Source organism: Helicoverpa zea, chromosome 12, assembly GCF_022581195.2.
Source record: "Helicoverpa zea isolate HzStark_Cry1AcR chromosome 12, ilHelZeax1.1, whole genome shotgun sequence".
Lineage (NCBI taxonomy): Eukaryota > Metazoa > Arthropoda > Insecta > Lepidoptera > Noctuidae > Helicoverpa > Helicoverpa zea.
The window spans coordinates 1958222-1978001 of record NC_061463.1 but is presented as its reverse complement, the minus strand read 5'-3'; the positions used below and the strand labels follow the sequence as shown (position 1 = coordinate 1978001).

Below are 19780 nucleotides of genomic sequence, written 5' to 3'. Positions count from 1 at the left end.
ACTGTTCACATTTTATAGTTCGGCCATTCAGAGAATGCGTTCCTGACACGTCGCGATTGAACTGACGACGTAACTACATTCATTGATTATTGATATAATAATGTTGTTTTAATGCTCCTCAATTGTTAAAACGGTAAACAACCAGCAAAAATATTTTTATCGTAACTGCAACGCCATTGCAAAGTTACGTCGTCAGTTCAATCGCGACGTGTCAGGAACGCATTCTCTGAATGGCCGAACTATAATACTAGTTATTGACTGCAGTTTTCTATAGAAAAATATAGTTATTACTCTCTGTAAAGGAAATGAAGATTTAAAACATTCTGTAGAAGAAATTCAGCTTTAGCGTTGTAGAAACAAAGTCTAAACAAACAAATAAACACAGTTACTTTCCACAACAAATATTTCAAACTTAACAACTCAGGATACTTACTCACACACCCAAAAAGGTTAGTTCTCACCATCTGGCACTGTCAATCAAGCGATATTGTTCGCCTACAAAAAATCGGCAACTTATCGACTGTTTGCCGTATCTAGTCGTCTGTATGTCTGTGTGTTTATGAGTGAGTCAGTGGTTGATCGATGGGACCTCGGTGATCGAACGGCGAGTTCATTCATGAGCTGATCAGACAATGGGTTTTTTCCCCATTAATATGTTGCTCTGATTATGAGTCGATAGATTCGTGGTTTGCTTTTGATTGTTGTGTGATTTATAACTGTTTCTAGGCTGCTGTGGTTCTGAATATAACGAAGGAGTGGTCAATAGTGTCTAGAGGAATTGTCTGATTTGATAAAAAGGTGCCACATATAAGTTTGACTAATGACAAAAATTAAATATGTTCATTCTACGTTCATAAAATAAACTACTCAAGTTTTCCATTTCGTACGAAACTACTTTTGCTGAAATCTTAATAAACATTATAAAAATATTTTTCACTCTTGGGTTACCAATTACTAACCGTTTTCTGCGATTTCCACTCAACCAATTTTCTAATTGAATAGCATGTTTTACCGTAACGGACAGACGGATCAACTTTTCAGTTTTATAGCCAGACTTTACGATTACTGGCCACACCAGTGACCACAGATTAAACCTGACAAGGTATTTAATCCCATTAACAATCATAAACCAAGAAAGATTAAAAAAAAACAAAGAAACCTTAAATAAAGTACTTACTTATCAATCCACTGATTATGTCAATACATCATCTGACAAGAATTTCGGCGAAGAAAGGGCATCGACCTCACTGCATCGCGCCACTCAGGACTCCATTCGCGATTCAGATAACAAGACCATTTACTCTCCTTGGATGGTCAATTGCTGGCTATTCTTGGCTGGAGGAAGTTCGAAGAATGTATGGATGGTTGACGTGGTCAGGCGATCCTCGCCAGTTACGTCGTACGATGACGTGGGGATCAGCTGTTAGTAAAGTAAGGGGTAGTTTTGTGACGTCATGACGGTTTCGACGAATTTAAGGCTTGTGATTCAGATGGAATTACAAAGTATTTCTTAGTTCATGAGTCATGGTTTTTTCATATCCAACTCAAAATATATTCTGAATAACATTAACGAAGTTTTTTTCAAATTCTGCCGAACGATCGTTGGCAACATTCTAGGACAGTGGACCAGATAAAAACAAAAGAACTGTGGACAGACTGATATCGGCATTTAAACGAACCTGATTCAGCTTAGGTAGGCGTTTCTCAGAAGTCTGAGTTCTAGACTTTTAATCCAGACTCAAGGCTAAGCAATTTAGCGCTGAAGGTCCAGAATTAAAATAATCTACTACTATTAACTAATCTCTTTGCTTTAAATGCCATTAATCAAATACAGACAAGTTACATGAATGCATGTTGCGAAAACATAGTATGCAATTACTGCAGTCATAAATTAAATTAATTGTGTTTGTGCAAACGTAACTTAATACAATGATCATATTTACATTGTTTGAGCAAATTTTCTTAACATTTGTTTCACCTTTTGGTTATTTTTAGCTGGCTTCAGGCGGTATTTAGGTCTAGGTACTTACAACATCTGTCTAGACTTAAGTAATTAAAACTTTGACTCATTAATTTGTTTTATAACAAAGAGCAGTAATATGAGGTATCGCAATTAAGAAGGATTTAGAATATTTACGAAAAAAGGGAAAAACTAAGTTAACATAATATAGAAAAATTTACTCATCTTGAAGAAGTTGTGAAATCCATCTCCTATTTTCACTGAGACCTATAGAGATAGCTCTTACTCAATTCTTATTATAAACTTGTAGAGACCATTATAATTTCTAGGTACTAGAGATCTTTCACCAGTCTGTAATCCAGTCAAAGCTACGCGATATAACTTATTGTCAGGTATTGTAAGCGTGACGAGTGCACTTTCTCTTGCATTTAGTCTATAACGCGTTTGTAAAGCTTTAAAATGTAAACCCACTGTTACCTTTATAAAGGCTTGATGACCTTTTATAAATACATACTCGTATGCATCTGAATCTTGGTCATAGTAAACACTGCAATTGTTCCTAAAAAAGATAAATCTTCCCTGCATTGAAGGACAATTCTGACTTCACATCATCAGCCTATCGCAGTCCACTGCTGGACATAGGCCTCTCCAAGTGCACGCCACCGAGATCGATTTTCGGCCCTTCTTCCAGTGGGTGTCGTAGAAGTCGACTAATGGAGTCAAAAATGCACCGAACACCAGTGCGAGAGAAGGAAAACTCGGAAAAAAAACCCTCTATCAACCCGTCTGGCCAGCGTGATAGCAGTAGGCTAAATTCCTCAATTCTGACTTAGTTACTGTAAATTGCTGACTACATAGTTTGTCTTCATTTATAATATCATTTCAATGGTAATATAAAATACACCTTACAATAACACAAATTCCTTCAACATTTACAAGTTTTTCGCAAACGAAATGAAATTGTAGCTCGTAATTCTCAATGTATCAAGTTCTAAACATTGAACTTTGTACCATTTTATGAAAACCTTGAAAATAATACATATTTTATGTCGATACAGAGCAAACAGTATTACTAGGAGTTTCTATTGCCATATAGAAACTATAAATACTAGTTCAGTAGACATAATTTTGATAATAAAATTGTTGCCACTCAAGAAACAAGTACTCGTTTTACAATTACTAAACCCATCGTTGTGATATATGGGTGAAATAACCATCCTTGTACGGACCAAATCACCAAAATATTTATCTTAATACACACCTTGATTGAAGGATAGCCCTACACTGAACACATGTAAATTATATTACGGACTGGTTTCTGTGTAAGAAGCTGTTATTTTTTTCTTGGAATTTTCATTTCTTTAGTGTTTTATTTTTATCGGAATATTAAGATTATTATGTTTACCTAATATATTCAATATCTATACATAGCAGAATTCGCGTGAAATCAACTTTCCAGACTGTTGCTGAAATCCTATTTAAGAACTTCAAGCATCAAACTGAGTATTTCTTTTAAGTATCCTCCGAAGCCATACTTGTCTTGATCGTCAGTGATTGCAACAATATCTCGAAGGTTTATTCTCGATTTCAACATCTCATTTCATAACAAAGGCAATAATATAAAGTTTTTTTCACGACAAAAACAGTAACTTAATATAGACGTTGGCTGTGCATTACAATGTAATCGTTAAATCGTAAGTACATTTATCTTGGTAAAAAAACATCACACAACCGCCGGGACTTGTGTTCGATGGTAAGGGTGGTACTGTAGTTCAAGATATGCTACAGCTAAGATTAGGCTATAAACTTTTCAAAGAAAAAGGATTTTCATCGTCAATCCCTCCATAACAAGATCAAAAGTATCTACAGCAGTACAAGTAAAAATAGCAATAGAAGACTATTGCAACAGCTAACCAAATTACAAATATGAACTTTGAGGATTTATGTCTTTTGTCCCGACATTATATATAAAAAAAAAAAACATAAAAAAATACTTCAACAAAATATAGCACGGTATTATTATCGCCTCGCGTACCACTGGAAGAAAACCTAACATTCCACATCTGACAGGCAGCCCAATTAAGTGAGCAAATTTCGTAAGTATGAAAGTCAGTGGTGGTACAACTTTTATTCATCGGCATAAACTTTCGACCTGCATCGCCATATATATCATCCTCCGAGCCTTTTTCCCAATCATGTTGGGGTCAGCTTCTAGTCTAACCGGATTCAGCTGAGTACCAGTGCTTTACAAGAAGCGACTGCCTATCTGACCTCCTCAACCCAGTTACCCGGGCAACCCGATACCCCTTGGTTAGACTGGTGTCAGACTTACTGGCTTCTGACTACCCGTAACGACTGCCAAGGATGTTCAATGACAGCCGGGACCTACAGTTTAACGTGCCATCCGAAACACAGCCAATGGTGTCTAAGATATACTTAGAAAGTACATACAGACTTAGAAAAGTTGCATTGGTACTTGCCTGACCTGGGATCGAACCCGCGCCCTCATACTTGAGAGATTGGTCCTTTACCCACTAGGCCACCACGACTTTTTTTTTGCATCGCCATATATATGCAACTACATAAAATGTCACTCTGTATGTTACCAGTTTGCTTGAGCGAAATCTTTCTTAGGGCGTGGTGAGCTGTCATAACATAACGTTTATATAATAATAGTGATTCACTGCTTTTTGCAATAATTAGTGTGTTGCACTTCCTGCAATTTCATGTTAACGTCTACAGTTGCGTTATTAGGTAATTATTCTTCATAGCAGTGATTTTCGAGCTACCATATCTATATTTTTGACTTCTTATCGAGATCCAAGCTTCTAATTCAATCAAATCTCACTAAACTTAATACAAAAACCATAACTGAAGCAATTTGCTCGAATTAAGTTTTCAATTAACATGTCCCGGTGTCTGACACGTTAATTTCAGGTGGGTAAAAAGCTTACACACTCACACATCGATGTGATTCGTTGTAGAGATTAGTCATCTTAAGATACCGTGTTCGGACTAGACGGGCCGGTCATCGTCCGAACTGATCCGCAGATAAGATGCGATCCGAGATTGTCACGGACGAATTAATTTTCACTCGTAACATTAGTTGCTTCGTTAACATTTTTCACCCATTACTTTGACAATTATTTTCGAATATTTAATATTTTTGAATCGGAATACAAATCATATTTAAGATTCTGAGTTATCTTAAAAAATCTAGAACATGTATTTTCAGATGCATTTATAAAAACTGCTGTTGGTTTCGATTTTAATGGGATTGACGTAACTGTTGTTTGTCGAAGCCTACTAAAAGAATTATGCAGTTGCAAGCGTTAAATAAGCAAATTTCACAATTACTGCTTGTTATTTACATGTTTAAATATACAAACCAGCTTATTTGTAATTGCTGACACGCCCTCAAAGTTGTTGTTGTCATTTGTTTGATTTATAAATGAAATGTCTAACTAAGCTGTTACAAGAATGTGTCTTATTTTATTTTATTATGTTAGGGAAAAACAAACAACTGTACATTGTTTCTTATATCTAGGTTTACAATAAAATTAGGTTAACGTACAGTCAACGACGTTTCCACATATTACAGTCGGATTAGGACATGCATACAAGTATGGATGAACAAACTTTATACTAATTTATATAGTGCTAGTGTGTTAACTAATTCTTTTTTAAATACATTATGAGATAAGGCAAAAATATCTATATTTACAAAATGTTGGTTATACAACTTAACTAATCTATGTAGAGGCGCCCGCTCACCCGCATTTGTACGACAGGTAGTCGTAGCAAAGACCGGGTAAGCGCGTACCCCTCGTCTTATTACTGTTCGAGGCACGACATAACACAAATTATTTACAAGTTCAGGGCAATCAAACCTGTTATGTATCAGTCCACGGAGCATCATGGCTTGAAGTAAGAGACGCCTGGAGTGTAGCGTTAATAATTTAAACTTCTGCAGTGACTCATCATACGGCAGACGCCCCAACCGACACTTAAACTGTACAGCTTTCAGAAACTTGCGCTGAATTCTTTCCAATGCTTGGTCGTATTTTGCGTAATACGGGTCCCATATCATACACGCATACTCTACTTGTGGCCGTATCAAAAAGTTGAAAAGATGTAGATATGTGGCTGGTCGTTTGAAATTCGAAGAGGACCTCATAACAAAATTATACATTTGAAAGGCTTTGGCTACAATTTTTTCGATGTGTAAATTAAGGTGGAGTTTGCTGTCTAAAAGCACTCCCAGGTCACAAATTTGAGTTTCCTTTTGAAGTAGTTCACCACAAAGATTATAATTATAGTTGATAATTTGTTTGGTTTTGGAGAAAGGTACATGTTTACATTTTGTGATGCTTAATTCTAGCTTGTTTTCAATACAGTAGTTAGATAACCTATTAAGATCATCTTGAAGAAGGTAGCAGTCATTGATGGATGTAATTTTTTTAAATATCTTGAGGTCATCAGCATATAACAGAAAGTTACAATTCTTAAAACAGCTACAGATATCATTAATGTAAATGATGAACATTAGAGGACCCAAAATTGATCCCTGTGGAACTCCTGATGTTGCCAAGTATGTATTAGAATGGTACCCGTTTGTTACTATAGTTTGACTGCGGTTACTAATGTATGACATGAACCAGCGCAATAAGTTGCCCCTTATGCCGTTGAATGAAATTTTGCTCAAAAGTATTTTATGATCGACTCTATCAAAAGCCTTTCTGAAATCAGTATAAATAGTGTCCGTTTGGGCTCTAGCGTCTATATTTTTAAACAAGTGGGAAGTAAAAATCATCAAGTTGGTAACTGTACTTTTGCGTTTCACAAAACCATGTTGCTCCGAAATTATACAATTTTGAACGAATGGATATATCTCATGGTGAACAAGTTTTTCAAATACTTTAGCTAATGAACACAGAAGAGAAATTGGCCGATAATTTTCAATGTTTTGTCTGGGACCTCCTTTATAGACGGGGACAATATTAGCCTTTTTCCAGACAGAAGGGAACGAACCATTGCTGATACACTGATTAAAGATTTTATATAGAGGTTTGCATAATGTATTTGCTGACCATTTCAAAAAACATGGGGGTATGCCATCCGGTCCAGGTCCCTTATTTATGTCAAGCATCTGTAGTTGTTTACAAATTAACGATAGGCTGAAATGTAAGTTACAGAGAGATGTATTGTTAACATCAGACTGATCTGGGCCTGGACTCCAGTTTGGTGTTAGACTAGATGGTTCATAGACAGACTGGAAAAAGGATGAGAAGAGGTTGCATATTCTAATAGGGTCACTGGTTGTTTCATCTTTGTAGTACATTTTGGACGGAATACCGGATTTGCCTTTGCGTGTCCTTTTTATACTTGTTAAAATAACAGACTAATTCGTGTATAATTTTGAATGCTAAGTCTTTTTGACTTGGTGCAGTAACAAGATGACTGCAGGCAATAAAACTTCTCCAGTAAACTATCTTAAACACCATTTAATCTCCGTTTGACGCCCGAAATAAATATGTAAACATCTCCAGAGCAGTTAATATTTCCTTCAAATCTCGTGATAGTCATAAAACTAAAAATGCAGGCGTCATACTTGTAAATCATGAACCCCATCAAAACATACTAGATTTATTCTGAGCATAAATAAATAAAACGGGTCAAAGTACGATGATATAGTGGGAGCGGTATTTGTTTAACACCTGCATTTAAGCACTTTAGTGGAACAACAATACGAATGTATTACAAACAATTTGGCTTGCAGATAAACACTGAGTAAATCAGCTGGTGAGCCACTGACACATCAAATGCGACCTATTTACTACAGAAATATCTTCAGCTTATACATTTCCCGTAGTAACGGCCAACTTCTTCATCTCATAGCTACTATTTAACTCGCCTCACAAAAGTCCACTAAGGAAACAACTGTACAAATTTACTTTCAAGTCTATATCGAGATGGCATGAGCAAAGAGGAATTCATCATTATTATTATACCTATAAAGTTTATTATCGTAAAGGAATTGTAAGCGAATAGGTACTTAGCCTGTTCGGTGCAGAGGTCGAGTCGTCCTGATGACATTGGATTAATTGAAAAATGACTTTATGTCCGACCTCCAAACGTGCCATTCAACGTTCACAAGACATGCGAAATAACTGTGGGACTGACGCCACATGGACTCTCAATGAAACCACTATTCATGCCGAAATGTTTATTATAATCCAATTTAAAATCATTACAAATAAAAACAATTACAATTACTTTTTCATTGATTAATTTAACTGATTGATGTAATTAACAGATTGCATAATCAAATTTTTCTTAATAAAAAAACTAGAAAGCAACCCCGGGAATTGCCATGCATGAACTAAAACTCGAATTTAAGCGATCACAGTTTAACGTAAAATCAAGTTTTATGGAGCAAGGCGTAAGACTGTATACGACTGATACGATAATGATGATTGACAAAATTTACAAATTGTTGAAGTAAACACAATCAATATATATAAATTACAATAAACTATTAAACTTAATTAAAATATAAACATGTCAGTGTAGCAGGTTGTCTAAATATTGAACAAAAACAATTAAAACTAAAATGATTAAACTATTAAAACAACATTATTTGATGTCATGCATACTCGCGAGTTGATATAGTAAAAATAAGGAGTCATGCGTTAGAATTGTTTAGTATTTGTTAGTCAATATAATTCAAAACACGTATAGACAACACAAATAAACAATTGAGTAATAAAACAATGAAAATGCGCGAACTTGAGACGATCGCGGAGGAAAACGGAAAAAACGTTGTAAAGATCACAAAAGTCATAAAACTTATAAACTAAAGGAGCATTTTTGCATTTTCCTCCGAGATTTTACCATAACTGATGGTAAATATATTACTTAATGTAACAATATTGGACTTCTTCAAGTCATGAATCAAATCTCCCTAAGAATATACGAAACTGCGGTAGAGCACTATCACGTTATAGAGAAGGTACTAACAATGTAAGTAAAAGACCGGTGATGAGTATCGACTACACATTTCGTAATATTCCACATCAAACTAGGGCTTGTAGAAACAAATATTTTACACGGTTTGATTCTAACATTATGAGTCTAATATAATGGTGAACGGAAATAAACTTAACGCTAGATGAAATAATGCTGAGCTTCGGACGGGTCGCGTTAGATCTGAAACAAAAATTTTAAGCTCATTTAGAATAATAAAAAAACGAACAATACCAAAACAAAACCTGGGAAAAGGAGGTAAAGAAATGAAGATGAGAGATCAAGATAATAATGAGAAATAATACGAAATATTTTTTCTATGAGAGTATGAGCAGCACAAAGGGAGTCAGACCTCAAGAGGATTACACTAAAGGTAAACGTCTAACTTATATTATTTCATATCGAATGTACAATGGTTGACAATATATCGAAAGTCAATAATAATGAGGTCCGTGGGGAGAATGTTTATAAAAGCGAGACATCTGCAACACTTGACGAAAGTAACAAAACTGATCGCACGTCAAACGCAGTCAATTAAAATGAAGATGCAAAAGTGCCAAGTCACTAGAACGACGTCTTCACTCCACACCCTCGAGCTTCAAACGAAAATGATGACGTATCATAAGCTATTAAATTTAATAATCCATGTTTCATTGTTGTGTGCATTAACAAAAACTTTCGCGCTACGGAGAAATGCATTGCCATTTTAAATTGGTTGTATTACGCTGTGACGAATACTGCAATAAATCCGGCAAGGGGGTGAAGAAAGATTAATATAGACCGCATGAGTCAGCGTTTAGTCAACTTTTTGGATCAATAACTGAACCCTTGAACATGAATGGCTCAAAGAACATCATGAATGGATCATTTTAGGACCAACACAAGCTGATATTTTTATTTTTAGCTGTGTTGATAGGGAGTTAAGTGATGCAAGAACCAGCAAATTTTGCGTCGCTAAAAGATTACATTTGACTAACGATGTTGAACGTAATTTTTATTATAACTTACGAATACAAATAGCTATATCGCAGACAGAACACGTCTGAGTCGAGTGTACATAATTTATAAAAATATATTTTAGTGTTCAGCCAATTTGCTTGAACATTAAAAGCAAGGTAACTGCTTCAAATATAATTTATAGGCAAGATTTGAGTGTCAGTCGCTTCCCGCCAAACGTGGGTGACATTATTTAGAACTGTGATGATTTTTCACCCCAAAATAGATGGCGGGAAGCCGTTGACACGTTTGGAAAACTCCGTTCTGAACGATTTGGAAGAGCTCCATTCATGACAATTTAACAGGCTATAAAAAGAAATAAGGTATTTTTATAGTGGTTACAGTTTCGGCTATGTTAAATATGTATCCCAAATGAAAAAGCTAATTTAGTTCTTCAGCATTGATTTTTCGGGATAAGTTTTTTATAGAATCACATGAAATTGTTGAAGCATTCGTGATGTTTATTGATAGCTGATCCAGGGTGTCAGTGATGGTGAGCCGTCATCGTAATTCTTCCCAGAATCTACAATTTTAGCATATCCTACACAAGTCCACCCACAGGCGGGCACAGTCATGTGCGTCCTATTTTAACATAAGAATACAATGAACAAAAAAAACTTGTAGCCGCGGTTTCTGGCATAGCAACAGAGTTTATCAGAATACGTATAATGGAACGTTATCAATCAGTTTCATCATGGCCTCGATTTCGCCCACGCCCCGTCGTAATCTTGACTATTTACCCCGTTTCTTAATCCTACATTGCCTCCAAACTAACTTGACCCCTGGAGTACATCAGTTTATACAATACTAGGGTCCATATTAATTTGTCACGGTATCCAGTGAGCAAAGAGCTTTTCTCCCTTGCAATAAGTGACTTGGGTAGTGTCTTGGCTATTGGTTCTGATACAGAAAGCTTGGCCAGAATATCCCCTTTCTGATCACGGTTCCCATTGAGTTCCCTCCGATTATCGCATGTGCCCTCAATAGTCAGATAATATTTATAAACAGAGTAGATGTAAGCATAATAAATACTTCTCATTTTATCTGTATGGTAATTCTGTTCTTGAGTTCCTTTGGGTAAGAAGCCTGGGAACTTCGTTATCATTTTTATAATCGCATTGAGTTAAAGTTTAAGGGATCAACAATATTAATTAGTGATAATTAGCATTACGGAGGGGACCGGTGATGTGGGCTATTGACTATAAAAATCATACAATTTATAGGCGATGGAGACCACTTAGTGGGATGAACCATTTTGTAAAATTACGATTTAATGTCTTAATTATGTAGAAACGGTATTTATCAGAAAAATATTGTTTTTATTTTGATGTTTTATACATTTTTTTTCTATGACGTACGCATAGTCATTTGTTTATAATATGTTTCAGTTTCAAGTGTTGTTCTTTGTCGTTTAGAAAGAAAGCGAATATAGCTGAACCGTACTTGATTTAAATAAAACATACTAATTAGTAGTGTTTATTGTTATCAAGTGTAACGTATTCTAGGTCGTGTCACAGTTCAACTGTATTTATTTTCTAATTTGCTATATATGAATCGAGCCGTTTTATTATTCTACATTTAGATTTATTACTTATTTATTTTTTGAGCGTTTCCTATGTCTTGATGTTAAATAAAATTTTATGTAATTTTATAATCTACCTACAACTCATTCTATTTGTAATATGTTCGTATGCCAAAATCGCCAGACAGTTTAATTGCAATTGTATAGGCTGACCAGTGACCAGTCTGGTGCTAATTTAGTGAATCCGGGTCAGTTATAATTTCATATGATTTTTCAAAGTTGATATACGAAATGACCCAGTCACATAGTACCTAAATTAATCTGGTTAAATGCAAAATTAAACGGATGCGGCGCATTTCTTTAATGAAGAAGATTTATCGATTATCGATTTAGGAATTAAATCGTATCACGAGAATCGATAACGTGATTTCAGAACTGACGTCATTGCGCAATAGCAGTCTTAATTATAATCTATAGAAACTGACCCGTTGACACACATTCACATTCAGTAGATTTCAATGTAAGAACAATAGGTGAATTTACCCGTGGCAACAGGCGCGGTACAGCTGAACAAATCGCTTACAATGCCTGTTTAAACCTTTCAGTAATGCGAGTGTGACGCAAATATTTCTTATTATAACACACTGGATTCCAAGGTGAGGCGACAAAGTTTAATTCGATTCTTTCTGTTCACGTTATTTAGTGATGTCCATGTATCGGTTTGATATCGATACTTCTTCTTTAGAGAAAAGAGTGTAAAAACTATATTTCAGAAGATATTATTGCTTGTACGACACACTTGTGTTCAAAGGTTTGAAACATTTTGCTTATTTATAAATATTTCTACTCTGTATCAATCAAAATTATGTCTAAATTGTTGTGATAAGCACTAAGGAGTTTTTGATCCTGGAAAAATGTTCAGAATAAACTTTAGGGACTGCAGAGAAAATAAAGCTAGGCGGAAAATTAACGCAATTTTTTGCTATATTTTTAGAGTACATATATAATTGTGTCACTCAGTTACTTTAGTGAGTTATGCGAGGTCACATAATTCTCAGTTTACTGCAGATCATCATCATCATCAGCCTATAGCAGTCCACTGCTGGACATAGGCCTCTCCAAGTGCACGCCACTGAGATCGATTTTCGGCTTCTCGCATCCAGCTCCTACCAGCCGTCTTGCGCAAGTCATCACTCCACCGTGCCTGAGGACGGTACTGCAGATATCATATAATAATTGTTATCAGTACTATCATTGCTCAAATATCAGTGAGCACGTGTTTTGTCTTATGTAATGTGCACGCGACTGTACTATCTGTACTTATGTGTGAAATAAGGTATTAACAACCTTAGTTAATCAAAATATATTAAAGTACATATATTCGAAAATTATAATATTCTAGATGTTATTCAATATTTAAAGTTAAATTAGGTATTAACCAGCAGCTGTATTTTTTCACTACGGATGTTTTATACGCCTGAACTACAGAATCAAACCGATTTAATTGAATTTTGATACGAAGAAAGTTTAGAGTCAGAGTAAGTAAAGGACGTTGTATTACTGTGTGGAAAGAAGTTCCCTCAGGGCGCTTGTACCGCGGGGACCGCTAGTCAAATGCCATTGATATAAAAACATGTCACCCAAAAATCGACGCCGATATCTTTGAAGTCTATCAGAAACAACATTTTGTAATGGTAAAGTAATTGTGTGATATTAATAGAATGCGCTGAGTCATCGCAAGACGATGCCATTTTCCTTATTAAACTGCAAGAACTGCTGCGGGGATTTTCTTGCCTTAAGGTGCGTGTCGACGATAGTGCATGGCGCCAGTCTATCAGCGCCTAACGTGGTACAAGGACACATTAATTGTTAAAAGATAAGAAAAATATTCTGTCATGATTTGCATGTGTAAATACTTAAATTACATATACCCATCTCATTGGTAAAATATCATTGGAGATTTTTCGTCTTTCGGAACGTACTCGTATCGATAATTTCATTCAATCCGTTCCGTTCGGTACGTGCGCAAAGATGCGGTTGTTACGCGCCAGTCTACAAATGCCTTTACTGGCCCTTTCATCGGCAAAACCATGAAATTGCTTTTTAATGAAACTTTGAAACTAATAGAAAAACTGTTACGCAAATAGATACGATTATCGAGTCCGCCGTAATCCGAATACTTAGTATCGATTGTTATAATCGAGTGATTCATTCGAAGACAGACGGTTTAATTTTATTTAACTAGTGTACACAGTGGAGTATGTACAGTTGTGTTACATGAGTAATAGTTAACTGTGGCTACTGCGGCCCCTTTTATCGATGTGTTATCTATCGATAAACTGGGTCCACAACGACAAAATTGAAGGCCGGGGGAAATTATCGATAATCGCAAGCTCTAGACAGCTCATTGGTCGATAAGATTGAAAAGATTTATACGAAATTAAGATACGTGTCAATCCTAGAGTGCTTGTAAAAGATAGTGATTAATATAATGTGCGTGACAGATAATATTATGTAAGTGTTTAATTCTTGTACCATTATAATAAATGGGTATCTTAGTAGGTACCTTTTTATGTATGATTCATTCTACGGAGAATCGATATTCATTTGATAGGTTATTTTACACGTATTTAGTAATTAAGTTTAGAGAAAACCTTGTAGTTCATCTGACAAATCTGTGTCTGTTACTGTTAGAGTTACAGATATATTAAAATATTTAAAGCAAAATATCGATATTACCAGTATTTTATTCTAAACGTTCGATACTATATAGAAAATATAATAGTACCGTTTGCTAACACACGTGACTAATGTAATCATAATCAAATAATATTGATTATACTGTTACTAAGGACGCTGATATCGAATCATTTTCATTTCATTTTAAATTACTGAGAAAATGCCTACTACCTCTTTCAGTTAAGTTATAGGCAAATTATAAAGCCTTTATATACAAAATAGACCAAATAACTGATTGGATATACATGGTATAAATAAGTAGGATTTTAATTCAATATATTTACCATTGCTGCAAGTGGTGGCGTGCGGTGTATGGAAGGTACCTGCAAATAGAAAACAAATATTAATTATGAAATAAATAAATGACATCTCGCTATCCACATATAACTAACTAATGAGATCAGGAAGTTGTTCCCACGCAAACAAGCGAACAACGCTCAATGACCCTCAGCAAGTTGGAGAAAGCGCAGCCAAAACCTAAAACGTTAACGATCTACGTCTGTTTATAAACTAGGACTCATTAGACAACTACGCGAAACTCCATCTACTCGCGTACTACAACGCACACACACAAACCGACCGTACACAGACGCAAATTCATTCTAAACCCCCCATTTTCCCTCCACTAATGCGGCCCACTAAAACGTAATAAAAAAGTGTACGTCAAACTGACAAGCAACTACTCTCCATTACTATTTTCCCATTCCCTTGCATCCGACGCGAGCTAAAACTGGGCGTAGGTAATGAAAAAAAAATCAATAAACCCGCAGTCCGACCTCAGACAGGGAAACATAAATACAATCTCCATTCACGAGTATAAGCACGCTACACGCACACATAAGCGCACTGCACCCGATTGCAGCGCAACACACGCCGTCACGCACACACTCACACAGTACTACGATAGTACTATAATGAGTACTATAAACGGCGCTTCATTTTCCGACCTAACTTGCAGCCTACGTATCCGAGCGCCGCTGGATACTACGACCTACATCCGACCTTGTTGCGTTTGTGTACGATTCAGAATTGCATAGCAAAATCTCGACTATGAAAACTGTGTATTATATTTTACAATCGAGAAGTAGCAGAGCGAAGTGTTCTGTAGGTGGGGTAGATAAGGTTGTTTGTCGAGTGCAGTGAAGTTGTAGATATGACGTTGGTATCCGCTAGAGTTGTAGTGAGACGTCTGCCGAGTCAGACGCGTCTATTTATAGATAGCGATTAAGTTTAGCGCTCGGTGCAGTTAATGGCTGCAGGGAGGCTCGACAGTTGCGAAGCTGTGCCATCGACTGTTGGTTGCAGTTTAATCGATTGTTTATGTAGTGGTTAGACGGCTCCCGATGAAGTTGTATGAGTTGCTACTTCATTCTGTTGCCTCGATTTTTGTATTGCGTGTGGCCGTTTTACTTCAAGCTATTGAGATATATGCCATTTTACTCATGACTCAAGGCTTATTTTACGCGGTTGGAAAAACTTGTTCAGAACCGGTATGGGTTATTTACCTGTGACCTTTGAGTTTTAACTGCAGTAAAACAGTATTTTACTCGACAGTTTATACTATTCCCAAAAAATATGTAACCAGATTCGTTAAGTAGAGATTTGTTTAGTAGTCTATAAACCCATAGTAAGTACCCCTACACGAGTCAAAACTATAGAATTTCCATCGAACAGTATCAGACATGTAGACGACTGATGTTACTGTATCTTTACCGTAAGAGAAGCGTTAACCAAGATCCGCAGATAAAATAACACATACCGACCGGCTGATCAGATAAGTGTAGCGCACTGAATGCCAATGCATTTTGCTAAATTTCACTTATATAAGGAAAACCAGCTGATTTCTACAGATTCTGAAGACTTGTCTCAAGGTAAAAAATAACAATGTCCTTTAGTACGTTTCAATTTAATTTACCTCTTATCATTGTGCAATACTCTCATGAAAAACAGATATATAGTTTTACGGCCGTTTCCAGTGTTCTTTCTATGTATCTATTGATTTGATTTCTAGATATAGAATTTACGACAGCAGCTCCATACAAGTAATGGCAAATACCTATCTCTAGTAAGCAAAAAACGATATATTTGTAAAATATTGGGAACGCGAGGTAATTACTCTAGGTATTTTATTCCAAGGTTAAAAGCAATATCATGATGACAACAAACCAAGTTTACCAACACATCGTCCTACATTCGATAACCTATAATCACCGAGGTTGCACACGCATGCGATGTCAAAGATACCGCGATCATTATCTCAGAACTAACTGATATGTGCTAGTAAACATTTTGTTAGTATACAGTTATCAAGGACTTTTTAGGGCTAGGAGATTTTAAGGAGGTATCAACTGGCATGTACATTTAAGCTAAGCGTCCACTTGTCGGTATCGTACGCAACGGACGCAACGCACGCAACGGATCGTAGTATTATTTATATAGAAACTCAAACAAGATGTGCGATGCGTACGATGCGGACAGGTGGACGCTTAGCTTTAAACAAGTAACTACCTTTCTATTTAGAAACTCAAGTAAAAGACAAAATGTATCCCGGCAATTTTATTTAATCGTATTGTAAACCAAAGAGTAGTAAACGTTTAGATTCAAACATGGTGGTTAACCAATTTTAGTTACCAAGTTTGACATAGTGAAGTAGAACCTGGTGTGAGTAATTTCCTCAGGAAGTGACTTATCATTGTGTGAGCTGCAGGTTTGTTCAATGACCCAAAAAGTTCTAGTGCCATAGTTTTCTCAAATCCCCTGACAGCCTTTGCTCAAACCGCGGGAACATCACAGTTAACATTGAAATACTCCTAAAGAGCTATGTATACCAACAGAGGAGTATTTCTCTCAACACCCATGGGAGAGTGGCAGAACATTACATATTCATGTCAAGTACCAAGGTCTAAAAATTGCAATAGTGCATGAATAATGATGGGTTGTCGGACCACCGTTTACCGACGTCAAGTTTTTGCATTTCCCTCCATTATGGCCACAAATTGTGCGGAAAGATAAGCACAGAGTTCGCACTGTTTTTATTCAGTCCTCAACAACAAGCTGTTTAATAATTTCTCACGAAAATTTATCATGGAAATTGTTGTGGAATTTTCTTATCCACGTTACCGTTTTGCTACACGCTGCATTGGTTTCATATCTCGGTGTTCGTGTATATTGGCATGACTTGCTTTTTGCTTCTTATTGGCTCACAACGTGCTGATATTGCGAGGAATGGATTAAATTCGATTATAATCGTAACAAACCTTCTGCCCTTATAGAAATTTTATTAGGTGTCGGCGCAGCATTTCATCTTCTATAATGTTACAAGGAACTACAGGAATGGAATTCGTACTAGGCGTAAATGAAAAGGATTCTCAGGAACAGAACGTGTTCATAAGAACCATCAAACAATTTTATTTCAATGGAATTATATTAGTTTTCAAAGAAAGACCACAGCCAGTATATCCGCAATCCACAGTGGAGGTATCAAAGCGATATTTTGTAACAATACATGTTTTCCACCATGACAATTTCCCGGTTCACGGTGGCCTCGAAAACCGTTGGATTTCAGCACATTACGGCGAGCGGTTACAGTAAAATACCTGTACAATTATGAATAACATGAAAACCGAAAACAATTTCAATCATACACGACGATCATACTCGTTTCAACATTTAATTCGTTTCGCTTTAACGGTGTGGGTTAAAAATTACTGTGGAGATTTTTTTCATGGTCACGAGTTTCTTTGCAGATTATGATAGGGTTTTCTATGAAATTCCTTTTGCGGACGTAGACAGATAGATAAAACGTTTATGTAAGTAGGTCCTTACTCATAAAAATACAAAACATATTCTTAAAGAGGACTTTCCAAGTTCAACATGGATGTTACAACAGTAGGTATAGATTTTCAATAAGGGGCAGTCCAATATGAAATCCATTGGGAACACTTGTAGCTATGAACTTACACGTAACAGAAATATCGTGTGACCGCAACCTAGACCCAGAAGCGATACAATAAACCTTTGTCCGGCACCCGCCACTCATAAAAACAATATTGAAAATTGTCCTTTCTATTACAAATACGGTTCGCCCTACTTGTTGAACTAATGATATCCGTTAGCATTGTGGACAAATATATGACAATTGAAGAGACACAACATGCCATTAAGTCGTTGCCTCTAAATGATACGCTCGAGGCCAGCATTAAACTGAGCTTGGGGAACAAGCTATACAAACTTCATGGTTAAACCGTCATTATTGTACAAGACTCTTCATTAACTTAAACGATCATTTGACGCACGATTTCAAAGAAACGACTGGTCAATATAAATCAATTAGCGATGAGGAGACATTAAAAGTTGTGAATTACTTAGAAGTGTAAAATGTTTGCTAGAGTTGCATCCCCGTTAGGAATGTTAATAAACAATAATAGTAAGTGAAGAACAATAGGAACCTGTTATACGACTAGGAAGCGTGAAGCCCCAGCCGAGCAAACGTGATGAATCTCGACATACAATCAGAGAGTCTGTAACAATGTGTGAAATATGTGCGGAGGCGCGTAAACCTAGGGACGAGATGTCTACTCAACTAATACTTGAGCACTCTTCATAAAACCTCAGCTCATCAGCGTGATCTGCGTCACAGCAGCCATGTTTAATAGCCTCTAAGTTTATGCAAGTGCTATGCCAATCTAGATAAGACAGATTAGAATTGACCAGGTTGGTAGTTGCGTCAGCGATTGGTCATGGTGTGAGTAGCCCGGTTGACTGGCTTTACGATATTTTGTTTGTCTAGAACTTGCTAATTGGATAGTGCAGTGGCCTGACTGAGTACATAGTGCTAGTTTGGTCTGTTTGTTTTGTGACGAATATTTTTGCAAAGTTAGTGTCATGCAGTGAAGCATACTTAGTGACAAACATCTTTTTTACTAAATCTTGTATGCGCAAACATACCATGAATAGGTAGACCCAAGCTCAAAACACAAGTCAAAACGAATCGCTTATCAAGTCCTGAATTCAATAGAAGCATATCTTTTGCTATCGTATTTCCTTATAGAGGAACCAGTATTACAAAGCGGTGGCTATGATCAACGGAAGCTGGTGATAATGAGCAGGAATAACATTTTGACCTTACAATATTGCTCAATTAGTTAGTCTGGTTGTGGAGCCGGCTGCGGTTAGCGAACCACTGCGAATGTGGTGATACCACCCTTTTGGGGGAGGCTTTCGATTTATTATTGAGTAAACAATTTTATGTAGTTGTTTTGTCTAACTTTTGACCAGGACTAAAAATCTATATGATTCATTTTCATAGTCCCAGAAAGGGTGTAATCATTAATCACACTTCATACTTAACGATGTATAAACAAGAAATATCTATGTAAATAAAATTAGTGAATAATAATAATCTTAAAAAAGCAAGAACATTTTGTTCTATAAAGGTTTGGTTTTCATAACTCGAAAACCTAACCTAACAAGTTCCTAAAGTGTCATAAACAATAGGTAAAGTACAAAAGTATAGGCATGATGCGGTAGTTTAATTC

At 36.2% G+C, this 19780-nt stretch overlaps 1 protein-coding gene across 4 annotated transcripts in view; it reads right to left on the bottom strand.

Moving 5' to 3' along the window:
* Nucleotides 1–8171: 8171 nt before the first annotated feature.
* The window catches only part of LOC124635107 (mitochondrial cardiolipin hydrolase-like), a 106015-nt gene continuing 94406 nt past the window's right edge, over nucleotides 8172–19780 (bottom strand). For all 4 annotated transcript variants that reach the window (XR_006984967.1, XR_006984963.1, XR_006984964.1 and 1 more), the window contains 2 exons: nucleotides 14528–14566; nucleotides 8172–9169 (listed from right to left, as the gene is read on the bottom strand). The gene's annotated coding sequence lies outside the window, so the exon portion shown is untranslated. The remainder of the gene's footprint in view (nucleotides 9170–14527; nucleotides 14567–19780) is intronic.